The 13,219-nt window shown below is 37.2% G+C and overlaps 1 non-coding gene across 1 annotated transcript; it reads left to right on the top strand.

Annotated features, from left to right (window-relative positions):
• Positions 1-12,781: 12,781 nt before the first annotated feature.
• Positions 12,782-12,888, top strand: LOC127236868 (U6 spliceosomal RNA). The gene has a single exon (XR_007835808.1). It is a non-coding gene; the product is annotated as a U6 spliceosomal RNA (small nuclear RNA).
• Positions 12,889-13,219: the final 331 nt, after the last annotated feature.

The following is a 13,219-nucleotide window of genomic DNA, read 5'->3' as shown; positions in this document are numbered from 1 at the left end:
TTCACCCAAACACAAAAGAATATACCTTCTTTTCAGCACCTCATAGAACTTTCTCCAAAATTGAGCACGTACTCAGTCACAAATTAAATCTCAACAGACACAAGAAAGTCTAAGTAACACCTTGCATCCTAACTGACCACCATGGATTAAGGCTGGAAGTAAACATCAACAGTCATAACAGAAAGATTACAAACTCATAGAAACTGAACAACTGACTACTGAATGAAAACTGGGTTGACAGAAATTAAACACTTTATAGAACTGAATTAAAATGAATACATATCAAACTCAAGCTTTTAGGACACAATGAACACAGTTCTAAAAGGCAAGTTCATAGCACTTGGAGAGATCTCGTAATAGTAACTTAACAGCATATGTGAAAGTCCTGGAACAAAAAAGAGATCACACCCAAAACAAATACTTGGCAAGAAATAATCAAACTCAGAGCTAAAATCAATAAAATATAAACAAACAAACAAAACCAATACAAAGAATCAAGGAAACAAAGTTGGTTCTTTGAGAAAATCAATAAGATTGACAAACTCTTATCCAAATTTAACTAAAAAGCAAAGAAAGAGAAGGTCCAAATTAGCAAAATTAGAGATGAACAGGGGAACATAACAGACACTAAGGAAGTCCAAGAATCACAAGGATATACTTTAGAAAACCTGTACTCCACCAAATTGAAAAATCTAAAAGAAATGGATCGTTTTCTCAGTACCTATCACGTATTAAATCAAGATCAGATAAACAATTTAAACAGACCTATAGCACAAGTGAAATAGAAGCACTCGTTAAAAGAATACCAGCCCATGACAAGAAATCAGGGAAACAGCACCTTTCCTTTCACAATAATATAAAATACCTTGGGGTAACTCAAACCAAGGAAATGACATATTTGCATGTTAAGTACTTTAAAACACTGAAGAAGAAATCAGAATATGGAAATATCTCCCATGCTCATGGATGGATAGGATTACTATAGTAAAAATGGTCATCCTACCAAAAGCAATACACAAATTCAATGTAATCTCCATCAAAATACCAACAAAATTCATCACAGACCTTGAGAGGACAATTTTCATCTTCATATGGAAACACACACATGTGAATACACACACACACACACACACACACACACACACACACTAGCAAAAGCAATTCTGAATAATAAAAGAACTTCTAGAGGTATCCCCATCCCTGACCTCAAATTGAACTAGAGTTATAATAATAAAAACAACATAGTATTGGCACAAAAAAAGACACATTGATGAACGGAATCAAACTGAATACCCAAACATAAAAATGTACACCTATAGCCACCTGGTTTTTTTTTTTTTTTTATATAAAGAAGCCAGAAATACACAATACAGAAAAGACAGCATCTTCAAAAAAAATGCTTCTGGTCATACTGGATGTCTGCATGTAGAAGAATCCAAATAGACCCATACTTATCACCCTTCATGAAACTCAACTCCAAATAGATCAAAGACCTCAATAGAAAACCAAATACACTGAACCTAATAGAGAAAATGGGGGTTAGTCTTGAACTCATTGGCACAGGAGAAGATTTTCTGGACAGAACACTGTTAGCACAGGCAACAATGGATAAAGATCAACAATGGATAAATGGAACCTCGTGATAAAGAGAAGTTTCTGCATGGCAAAGGACACCATCATTCAGACAAAATGGCAGCCCACAGAATGGGAAAAGATTTTTGCCAACTCCACATCTGATAGAGAGCTAATATCCAAAATATATAAAGAACCCAAGAAGCTAGATGTTAAAAAAAAAAAAGAAACCAAACAATCCAATAAAAAATACAGTACAGATCAAAACAGAATTCCCAATAGAGGAAACTCAAATGGCAGAGAAACACTTAAAGAAATGTTCGACATCTTAGGCCAGCAGGGAAATGCAAGTCAAAATGACTCTGAGATTCCATCTTACACCCATCAGAATGGCCAAGATCAATAAAACAAGTGACATCTCCTGCTGGCAGGATGTGGACAAAGGGAATTCTCATTTATTGCTGGTAGGATTGCAAACTGTATTGTCATTATGAAAATCAGTGTGGCAGTTTCTTAGGAAGATGGGGATCCAGCCATACCACTTGTGATGGTTTGAACCAGAATGGCCTCTATGGCTCATATATTTGAATGTTTAGTCGCCAGGATGTGGCACTATTTGAAAGAATTAGAAGGATTGGGAGGCATGGCCTTGGTGGAGAAATTGTGCCACTGCAGATGGGATTTGAGTTTTCAACCATATTCATTGCTGCTCTAGTCATAATAGCCAGAAAATGGAAACAACCTAGATGTTCCTCAACAGATGGACAAAGAAAATGTAGTACATTTATACGATAAAATATTACTTAGCCAATTAGTGAAATATGCAGGTAAATGAATAGAACTAGATTAAAAAAAATCATCCAAAGTGTGGTAACCCAGACACAGGAAGAGTAATATAGTATGTACTTGCTTACATATGGATATTAGTTGTGAGTCAATAATAATCAAGATACAATCGGTAGAACCACAGAGGTTAGGTCTAAAATAAAGGTGTGGGAGGACACTTGGATCTCCCTAGGAAAGGGAAATAGAATAGATAATTATGTCCAGTTGGTGGTGGCACACACCTTTAATCCCAGCACTTGGGGGGCAGAGGCAGAGGCAGGCAGATCTCTGTGAGTTCAAGGCCAGTCTGGTCTATAGATCAAGTTCTAGGACAGCCAGAGCTACACAGAGAAACCCTGTCTCAAAAAAAAAAAAAAAAAAAAAAAAAAAGAAAGAAAAAGAAAAAAAAAGAGAGGGGGGGGAGGAGGAGGAAGGAAGAAAGGAGGAAAGGGAGGAAGAAGAAAGAAAAAGGATAGATAATTATGAATGGGTTGGGGTAGAATGGAAAAGAATGATCAAGTGGGGAGGGGAAGGAAAGAGGAGGATGAGGGAGGAAGTACAAGGAAAGACAGATAAAAATTAAGGGCCATTGAAGGGTAATATGGAAACCTAATACAGTATACGCTTCATAATATATATACATATATGAAAGTGGTCTAAATAAATTACCAAATAACAGGGGAGACAGAGACCCAACTAGCCATCTCTTGTCACCAAATGAAGCTTTCAGTACTGGGATTGTATTACATCTAATTGAGTTGTTGGCCAAAGAGGTCCCATGTGATTCCCCAAACTATCACCAAGACTATAGGTTGCTCTCCACAAGGCTCCATTGCTGAAGACAACCTACACAACTCACTGAGCATGGGGAAGCAGAGCTGGTGCCTACCTACATTGAGCCTTCACCTCTATGTGCTAGAGTTTATGGTATAGGAAGGTACTCTGAATGCTACCTAAGAAGAATCATAAACACAAACCCAGCCGCAAACCCACTGATCTACAATGGTGTCCTACTTGCAAGACATGCTAGTGCAATGGCAGCACAAACCTTTAGTAACCAACCAATATGTGGTTTGATTTGAGGCTGCTTTATGAGAAGAAACTCAATTACCTGACACTGCCTGGATGACCAAGAACTTGAGACTAGGGATATCCCAGGGATCTATGTAAAAACCAAATAATACTGTTCTTTAAAAAAATATCATAGCAATAAAATGAATTCTAATGCCATTCTGCTCTACTCATAGATCCATGCCTCGCTCAGCCATCATCAGAGAAGCTTCCTCCTGCAGCAGACGAGAACAAACACAGACACCCACAGCCAGACACTATGGAGAAAAGGAGAGACCTTGGAAGACTCAGCCCTAAATGGGATATCTCAATCAACTCTCTCCCCTCAGACCTCCAAGTATCCCATTGAAAGGAGGCAGGAAGAGTGTAAGAGTCGGAAGGAATGGAGGACACCACGAAAACAAGGCCTTCTAAATCCACACCATCGATGCACATATAAACTCAGAAACACAGAGGCAGCATGCACAGGGCCTGCATGGTCTGCATCAGATGGGGTTCTAGAGTTTTTTGAGGGGGTCCTAGAGTTTAAAGGAGAAGTGGATGCCTGCCCCCACCCCTAACCCAGAAGCAATCTCTGATTGATAGCCACTTGCAAATGAAAATTTAGTTTTCTTCTAAGACGTCTCACTGGGGAAACACACTACTCTTAAGGGTGGGCTGTATGCTCAGCAGTAGATGAACAACAGAAAATTAATTCTGCGACATCTTTGAAGGTTCCTTGTCTCACAATGTTGTGTCAGGAGTTCTCTTTTTTAAATTTTTATCTTACTTTTATCACATATATTATTAAATTCATATATCTTATTATATTTTACACTAAATTGTATCATTAAAATTATATACGTATAATTGTGGGGTGCATATATCCCTGTAGATCTTTGTATACTTTGCACGTATATTATGGCTTCCAGTTTAGCATTTTTATCAGATTCCTGAGTGTGCAAAGCGTGTCTCTCTGCATCTTTGTTCATTTCTTGTACCTTTTCTTGAACTTTTTGCCTTCTGTTTGTTTATTTCCTACTATTCCAATGTGTCAGGTTTTATCTTATTACATTTCATTTTATTTTACTTTTTTTCTCCTTAGAAGCCTGTTTGTTTTCTAATGAGAGACAGAAAAGGGATAAATCTGTCTGGGAGGGGAGAAACTGGAAGGAATGAGGGAGGAGAAACCATAATCAGGATATAGTATACAAGGGAAAAAAGCTATTTTCAACAAAGAAAATAGAATATATTAAAAATATATGTATTTAATAAAACCATGTTATAGTTTTTATCATTTTTGTAGATATAGATCATATTTTAAAGAAAATGGACCTAACTGAAATAATACCCTTACATGATTCTCATTGTACCTAATGTAACACAGTATTTATTATAAACTCACTGAAATAAGCATAAAAATTTAATACCTGGAGCAAGTGTGCAGTGACACAATTTAAAAAGACATAAGGTCAATCGCTAAAACATATCACATTGACCCCAAAAATGAGAAAGTAAGAGGAAAACCACATTGAGAAATAGAAATGAATATTAAAAATAAAACACATCAATAATTATTTTAAATGCAGACTAACTAAATACTACAATTAAAATGAATATTTATTTTTGGACTAGACAATTATCCAACCATTGTTACCTATCAAAGACATGCTAAATATAAAAACATCTGTAAGATAAAAATTAAAAGATGAAGGAAAACATATGAATACTGATCACAAATAACCTAGAATGGCTAAACTAATATCAACCAAAAGGACTTATAGGTAAGGCACATTACCACAAACAGAACTGATGTTTCCTAATGATAAAATAGTCATTTCCCCAAGAGTCATAGCACCTACAAATGTGAAAGTACCAAACAGCCGAGCTCAAAAACAGAAGCAGTGAAGACAGAACTAAGGGAGAAAGGAATCCAAATGGATGGATTCCTCTTCCTCAGCAACTGAAAAGACTATTAAAACATCAGAAATGATGCCGACATGGTGCATGTCTTCATTCCAGTCAAGAGGCAGAAGATCTTTGTGAGTTCAAGACCAGTCTAGTTTCCATAGAGAATTCATGCTAGCCAGGGCTACACAGTAAAACCCTACCTTAGATAGATAGATAGATAGATAGATAGATAGATAGATAGATAGATAGATAGATAGATAGATAACAGACAGACAGATCAGAAACAATGAGAAATAGTTGAAAGCACCATCAACCACTTCAACCTAGTTAATCTTTATGAAACCCTAAACATCAAATGAAAATATTATTTTCAAATGCATGTTAAATGTTCATTAATAGCTCCATAAAACAAGGCACAACAAAAATTTTAAATCTTATTTTGAAGTGAGTTTCCTGTTCCTGTTGTTCTGTTTTCTCTGTGTATAACAAAATGCCTGAATCTTGTTTTTTGTTGTTGTTAAATAAAGAAACTAGGTCTATTTAGCTTTACAGTTGAATCTGGAAGGTCAAGATAGATTCTCCAAACTGTTTAGCCTCTGATGGTGGCGGCATGAAAACATAACAGAGCTGCAGAAAGGGGAACATCTATTCACAGATGAGCCAAGCAAATGGAGAGTGTTCTCAGTCTGAAACAGCTCACTCTTGCAAGGATGAATCAAAGTACTGCAGGAATTACAGGAACCCCTTCTGAAAGAAGCATTTTCCAAATGATTCAGTCCCATTGTACTAGGCCCTGTGTCTGAAAGGTTTTGCCAACTTTCATGATTACCATACTGTAGACCAAGCATTTGGCACATGAACTACTGGGAGGCAAGCCAGATCCAAACTGTGAGATACACCATAATATACTTAAAATTTTAAATCAATAAAAACATTGGAAACCCTCAAATTTTTAAAAATTGAGTATAACCCTTCAAAAAAACAACAAATAATGTATCAAAAACAAGTCATAAAAAGATCAAAGAATATTTTGAACTGAATGAATAGAAACATATTAAATTGTATATGATGTAGCAGTGTCCGGAGGGAAATTTTTAGTGTTCACTGCTTATATTAAAACAGAAGAAAAGATTTTAAATCAATGACCTTGGTGTCCACCTTAAGAAACTAATTAAAACCAAAAGTATGTACAAGGAAGGAAACAATAAACATAGGGAAAAAAAACAGTAACAAAGAAAACAGACAAACAGTATAGAAAAATAATAAATGTGAAAGATGGTTTGTTTGGCTGAGAATATAGTTCAATTACTGAGTACTTAATTAGCATGCATGAAACACTGGTTTGATAGATACCCAGAGTCACATAAAGCCAAGTGTGGTAGCATACTTGTCTCAAAAAAAAAAAAAAGTTGGTGAAGATACTATATATGTGAGTAATGGAGGGATCTGGCCAACTTTCAGAATGCTGAAGGTGATGTGCACACTACTACACGAGAAAAGTGGTCATTAATCTTATCCAGCTATGAGCCCTGAGAGTTACAATAATGGCCAGTGTGGCTTGATATGTCCACCGGTGCATAGTGAGTGGTATGAATGTTATAAAAATAACCAGTGTCTAATTGGCTTCAAGACCTACCCTACAAGATTAAATCCACACCAGTCACTGTTACTGAGAGCAAGAACCCACAGCTAGACAGGTTATGAGCCCTAGGGTTTACATACAACTATTATTTTGCTAAATTGACATAGTTTTAAACCAATTCCTGAAGGCTTACTGCTACAGTCACAAATTAGTGCATCTCTACCCTCAGCAGAGAAGTTCTTTTTTGCTGGAGATAGCAATTTACACAGAGACCCACAACCAGTCAGAGTGCACAGATTCAGACACTATTAAAGGCAGGGTTTAAATGAGTCCATCAGACCCAAGATAAATGATAAATAGGTATTTATTAGGGAGGCACACAGATAAGAGTAAATAACCATTGCGGTCTTCCTGCTTCAGAAGATGAAGTCTCTGCCCTTCAGATGCTCTCCACAACCCAAGAGAGCACCAGCCAGCCCCTCCTCTACCATATAATGGGTCACCTCTGCACCTGAAACCACGCCCAAAGGGTGTGGCCAGCACCACACTGGCAAGGCCAAATGCCACTACACATATAGAATGATTATCATACCCTCCTCTCAAGGGTTTGGGCTCATTGTGAAAGAGGGAACAAAAAAAAAAAAAAAAATTGTAAGAGCCAGAAGTAGTGAATAACTTTGAGGAAATGGTGCCTTCTGGACATGATAGAGCAGTTGTACATGTGCCATTACAGTGGCTGTGACAACATGCACAAGATCTGTGCAAGCTCAAGCCAGACAAGATGCTGGCATGGAGAGGGAGGTGGGCACAAAGTGCCACCCCTAGCTGAGGACTGTTGGCAGTTTTCTTTAAGGGGGCCAAGAACCCGTGGCTAGGTCAACCATGTCCCAGTAAATGGCCACATATCTGAGAATATATGGGCAGCACAAACTTCACTTAATGGAGTTTTAGGTAGGAAGACACAAACTAGGATGGGCAGGGAGGAGAGGACAGGTCTAAGAGAAGTTAGGGGAGTGAGTGGGCGACTATAATCAAAAGGCATTGTATGAAATTCTCAAAGAACTAATTTTATCTTTTAAGTTGTTAATTGAAATAGAACTATCCCACTTAAAGAACTAATTTTTTTTTTCAGCAAGAAAAAAAATTTTTTTTTTGTAAACTTCTGGTAGGAATGAGCAAGACAAAAAGCATAAACTGTCAATATTGTAAAAGAATGTTTTACTCTACAATTCTTCCTGTCTAAGGTTTCTATCTCAGTAGATTCAACTAACTAGGGAGCAAAGGTATTTGAAGAAAATATGTATCTGTAATGAACACATGCAGCTTTTGCTTGGTGTTTTCCCCTAGGTCATACAGAACATAGAAGATCCATTGTATTCACGATGACATGTGATCTGGTACCCATCTAAAATACACAGAGGGATAAGTATAGCTTCTGTGCAAATAACTATGATGTTTTACATAGCATGAGCATCCACAGATTTTGCTATCAATGGGCAGCCTAAAATCAATTCTCCAAGGATATTGCAGAACAACAGGATAATGAAGAAAATTCAACATGCATTCAAAATTAAAACTCATGGGTCTAGCAACAGAAATGAAATTCCTGAGCTATCCAGATGGCTCAGTGGTACAAGTGCTTGCAGGCAAGCCTGATGCATGAGTTCAATCCCTGGAGCCTACAGTGGAAGGAAGACCTGATTTCAAAAAGTCATCCTCTGATTCCACACACAGTTGTGGTACATGTACATTCATACACACACACACACACACACACACACACACACACACATAATAATACTAATAATAAATAAAACTTAAACTTTTAAAAATGGGGTTTCCAAGGTCGGGGCAGAGAGGAGATAGCGCGGAATGAAAGCATTTGCTGTGAAGCATGAGTATTTAAGTTCAAATCTTCAGACCATATGTAAAAGACCAGAAAGTCGGATATGTGACACAATCCTCTACAATGGCAACACTCCTGAAGGAGATTAAAGATGGGAACTGGAAGATCCCGAGAAGCCCTCAGGCCAGCCGATTAGCCTGACATGTTCAACAGCAACAAGCAGTAGATGACAAATGACTGCCAAGGCTGTGCTCTGACCACTATACATATACATGGCACAATGTGTCCAATTCACACATATGAATGTATGCACACCCACCCACATATAACACATATCATAGCACAGAAATAACTTATTTTTAATAAAGAAAAATGCACAGCTAGTAAAACATGGAATGCTTCCCTCATTTTTATTCCCCACTGTATTAGAGGGACTAGCCAGCCAAATTAGACAAGAAAAATAAATTAAAGTAATAGAAGTTGAAAAGAAATGAGGTGTTCTGTTCACAAACATAGAATTCCCAAAAGAATCTACAAAATATTGCTAGAATTAATAAGTCAGTCTATCAAGTTAGCAGTATACAGTCGGTGCAGGAAAGTTAATTATAGTCCTAGAAAGTAACAACTACAAAAAGTTCTTAAAATAATTTCCCTTAACAGTCACCACATTAAAATTCATGAAATATGCAGCGATAATTTCTCAAAGATATGTGTGAGACCTATAGACAGAGAACCACAAAGCGTGGCTGGGAAAAAATTTAAAACTTCTACTGTAAATGCCTGCTGCCTGATTACCAACAGTTGGTTGCTGTCTTCTTTTTCTTTTTCGTTTTTTTCAATACAAGTCTTTTAATTCAGGATCTTATTTCTGGAGCTGAGTAACTCAGGTCTTACTCATAAGCCTTTTCAGACACACAGATGCCATCCAAAAACTTTCTGATATCCTTGTTTCTAACTGTTGTGGCTTACTGAATCAGAGCTGTTGAATTTGAAACAAATTCAATATCATTTCCTTCAAGGATTAATTCATCCGTCTGGGCTTGAGAGACAGAACAAGCAACACCTGTCCTCATCCGAACCCTACGGATGTATTTTTCACACACATACACACAATTTCCCATTTCAACCAAAGTTGCATGCTCCTGAATAGCAATCTTGATGAGGAAAGGAACATACACAGACCCCGTTGTGTAATGGAAACTCATTACACCCTTGGTCATGTTCTGAACACAACTGCAGATGGTTTGGATAGTTCCTTTCTGTTACCCCGCCATTGTCAACCTGGAGCCTCTTCTTTTCTCGCCAAGGAGACTAATCTCTGAGCTCTACAGTGATGTGACTGAAGGTCCCTCAGGAGGCTCCTTTGGGGCCATTCACAATGGCTCCTGTACAGAGTGATGTCAGTACTTTCTGTAATGTCAACTGTCTGAATGCTGAGAAAGGTCTTTATTCTCACAGTAAATGGGGCAAAGGGAACCAACAGTTGATTTGAGGGTTTCTAGATTTCACAATGCTGTGAAAAGAATACAACTTTAATACAAGCTAGGCCTTAAATTTTGAATGTTGACCTTTTCCTGCTGGAGAATATACTCTCTCCTGAGCTATGACTCCTGGTCAACCACATGCTCCCAAGAGTAAACAGCGGTACTCCACGGTTGCAGTGCCTGGAGCTGCGATGTTGCACAGGTCCGCTGTGTCTCATGCTTTTTTCACTGACAATTATTTTCAGCCTGTGATTATGTTTATCAAGATAGGGAACCATAGTAAGTTGAGGTATGTCTGTAGTTTCAAGAGCACAAATTTAGAGGTTGGCAAGATGGCTCAACAGCACTTGCCACCAACCCTGACAACCTGAATTCCATCCTAGAACCCACATGGTTGAATGGTTAAGCCACATGAGAGAAAGGACTCCAACAAATAATGCTCTGAGTTCTGCATGCACATTCGTGTGCATACACTTGCACACACACACACACACACACACACACACACACAATACATATGTAATAAATAGATAAATGTAATTTTAAAATAACACAGATTTGTAACACCTAGTCTACCATCTTGGTGTGTGTTCATGAGTTTGCATCACTTTTAGTGGCGTTTCTATACCTTGTACAGTTTGCCCTGCTTACAGTTACAGAAGTTTGTTTTCTCTTCTCTGAGTGGTACTAGAGCTAGAGCCCTCAAGAGCAGGCTTCCTGTTAACTTCCCCAAACAACTGAAAGAGATATCTAAGCCAAAGATGCCCAAATTGCAACATGGAGCACAAAGAATATGAAAAGCCATGGAACATGACTCCAACTAAAGGTGATAGTTCCTCAACTATAAAATTTAAAGACATAAAAGTGAATTAAATGCCAAGTAAAATTTTCAAAAGTTTGCTTGCATAAATCACCAGCGACATAAAAGAGGGTAGAAAAGAAATAGAAAATGAAGTAAGGAACCCCAGCACCTGGGTAAAGAAGTCGGAAACATATGTGAGAAAACAATATGGGCCAGAAACTAAAAGAAACTGGCACTTTGAAAAAAGTTAAGTAAGAGTTGGGGATGTGGCTAAGTTGATAGAGTGCTTGTGTTGGGCATCCACAGCCCTGTTCAGTCCTCAGCCCTGCATAAATGGGACATGTGGAGACCTCTGTAATCCTAGCAGTAAGGAGATAGAATAAGAGGGATCAGAAGTTCAAGCTCATCCTCATCTATATAGCAAGTTCAAGACCATCCTAGACTACATGACACCCTGTCTAAAAAGACAACTAAATGTAAAATGTTTAAAATTAAACTCAATAAATCAAATAAAAAGTCAAAAATAAATAATAATAACAATAGTAATAATAAAATACTATCACCAATAGACAAGACTAAATGGAATAAATAATGTCAGGGATGTTGGACAAGGCTGAGGACACAGTATAGTCAGACATAAACTTAAAAACTAAATGAATCAGGCTATGGTGGTAGAAGTCTTTAATCCCAGTGCTCAGGAGTCAGAGACAGAGTAACATCAGATCTTCCAACAGAAACCCTAAAACCAGAAAATCATGGAGTGATGCATTTCAAGCCCTAAAAGTAAACAAATGCCAACCAAGATTGTTACATCCAGTAAAAACATCCTTTAAAACTGATGGAAAAATAACATTCACAAACAAAGACAAATTAAAGCAACTCATGACCACCAAGCCATGGGAAAGAAGATATTTAAAGGTATCCTAAACATGTAGAAGGAACAGAGAGAGTCCTAACTGTGATGGCATGGTAAAGATGAAATGTCATAAGAATATATGTACAGAAGTGAACTAAGGAAGAATCCATCGTGTACACCACAGTAACCCATCAAAACCTTAACCAGATAGGGGAGAGGAAAAAAAGAACAAATAATAGCCTAACCAACTAGAAAGCAAATAATAAAATCACAGGAATTAGTAAATATCTCTCAATAATAACCCCAAATATAAATGATGGTCTTAATCCTACAATAGATAGACACATACTATCTGATTGTATTAAAAACAAGATCTAACTATCAGTTGTCTCCAAGAAACATGCCTTACTGACAAAGGTACTCAACAGACTAAAAGATGATGGAAGTTAATTTATCAGAAACTAAGTGAGCACAGCTATCATGATATCTGACAAAGTAAATTCCAAACCAAAATTACTCCAAAGAAATAAAGAAAGTCACCAAAAATTAACAGAGAACATTCATCAAAGAGATAAAACAATTATAAATATGTTGTTTACCAATTTCATAAAACAGAAACTAATAGAGCTAGAAGGACATATAGATTATGATATAAAGAGAAATGGGTGATTTCAAAGTCCACTCATGCAAACATGTCACCCAAGTTAAAAATCAGCAGAAAACAAAACAAAAAAATTACACTGAAGATCAAATGGACTTAACAGATACAAGTAGAATATTCCATCTAGGGCTGGAGAGATGGTTCAACCATTAAAGGCTTGGCTCACAACCAGAAATAAGAATATTGCATCTAGTGCTCACTTCGGCAGCATATATACTAAAATTGGAAAGATACAGAGAAGATTAGCATGGCCCCTGTGCAAGGATGACACGCAAATTCATGAAGCATTCCGTATTTAAAAAAAGAAAAACTATTCCATCTAACAAACACAGTATGTGCACTATCCTCAGCATCCCATGGAACATTCTCTAAGAAAGATCACATTTTAATCTGCAAATCTTATGAAACACAAGAAAAATCAAATGATTACTAGCACCTTGTCAGATTACAGTACAATAAGATTAGACATCAAAAGCAAGAAAAGCTATAGAACCTACACAAATATGAAGATGAAAGCACAACCTACCAGTACCAACAGTTCAAAGAGGAAAGTTTATAGCTGAGTGCTTAGTGTAACATACAGAGATTTCCAATAAATAATATAGCTCACAGTCTCATAAAAGCAAAGCC

This window comes from Phodopus roborovskii, unplaced genomic scaffold, assembly GCF_943737965.1.
Source record: "Phodopus roborovskii unplaced genomic scaffold, PHOROB, whole genome shotgun sequence".
NCBI classification, from domain to species: Eukaryota; Metazoa; Chordata; class Mammalia; order Rodentia; family Cricetidae; genus Phodopus; species Phodopus roborovskii.
This window is presented reverse-complemented; position numbering and strand designations above follow the sequence as displayed.